Raw genomic sequence first — 1179 nt, forward strand, 5'->3', positions numbered from 1 at the left:
TAGGTTACTACTGTCTCTCTGATAGGTTACTACTGTCTCTCGGTAGGTTACTACTGTCTCTCTGTAGGTTACTACTGTCTCTCGGTAGGTTACTACTGTTCTCTCTGTAGTTTTACTACTGTCTCTCGGTAGGTTACTACTGGTCTCTCGGTAGGTTACTACTGTCTCTCTGTAGGTTACTACTGTCTCTCGGTAGGTTACTACTGTCTCTCGGTAGTTACTACTGTCTCTCGGGAGGTTACTACAGTCTTCTCGGTAGGTTACTACTGTCTCTCGGTAGGTTAATACTGTCTCTCTGTAGTTTACTACTGTCTCTCGGTAGGTTTACTACTGTCTCTCTCGTAGGTTATCTACTGTCTCTCGGTAGGTTACTACTGTCTCTCTGTAGATTTACTACTGTCTCGGGTAGGTTACTTACCAGTCTCTCGGTAGGTTACTACTGTCTCTCTGTAGGTTACTACTGTCTTCTCGGTAGGTTACTACTGTCTCTCGGTAGTTTAGTACTGTCTCTCGGTAGTTTACTACGTCTCTCGGTAGGTTACTATGTCTCTCGGTAGGTTAAATTACGTCTCTCTGTAGTTTACTACTGTCTCTCGGTAGGTTACTACTGTCTCTCTGTAGGTTACTACTGTCTCTCGGTAGGTTACTACTGTCTCTCTGTAGTTTACTACTGTCTCGGTAGGTTACTACAGTCTCTCGGTAGGTTACTACTTGTCTCTCTGTAGTTACTACTGTCTCTCGGTAGGTTACTACTGTCTCTCGGTAGGTTACTACTGTTTCTCGGTAGGTCACAACTGTCTCTCGGTAGTTTACTACTGTCTCTCGGTAGGTTACTACTGTCTCTCGGTAGGTTACTACTGTCTCTCGGTAGGTTACTACAGCCTCAAGGTTGGTTACTACTGTCTCTCGGTAGGTTACTACAGCCTCAAGGTAGAGTTGTCCACCTCTCTGATCCATCCTTCCTCCATGCCTGTTTACCCACCAGGTCCCGTTGGTGATCTTCAAGCGTGAGAAGGAGGTGGCGAGGAAGCTGGAGTTTGACGGTCTCTACATCACAGAGCAGCCGTCGGAGGATGACATTAAAGGCCAGTGGGACCGACTAGTGATTAACACTGGGTAAGTCCACTGTTACCGCTCAGTTACTGCTTAGTTCATTATCACAGCCTCCCTAATGGCACC

General features: G+C 46.4%; 1 pseudogene; it reads left to right on the forward strand.

The window, feature by feature from the left end:
* Positions 1-1179, forward strand: part of LOC112076994 (ryanodine receptor 2-like) — a 46169-nt pseudogene that overhangs the window by 18162 nt on the left and 26828 nt on the right.

Source organism: Salvelinus sp. IW2-2015, unplaced genomic scaffold (assembly GCF_002910315.2).
Source record: "Salvelinus sp. IW2-2015 unplaced genomic scaffold, ASM291031v2 Un_scaffold4185, whole genome shotgun sequence".
In the NCBI taxonomy this organism is placed as follows: domain Eukaryota; kingdom Metazoa; phylum Chordata; class Actinopteri; order Salmoniformes; family Salmonidae; genus Salvelinus; species Salvelinus sp. IW2-2015.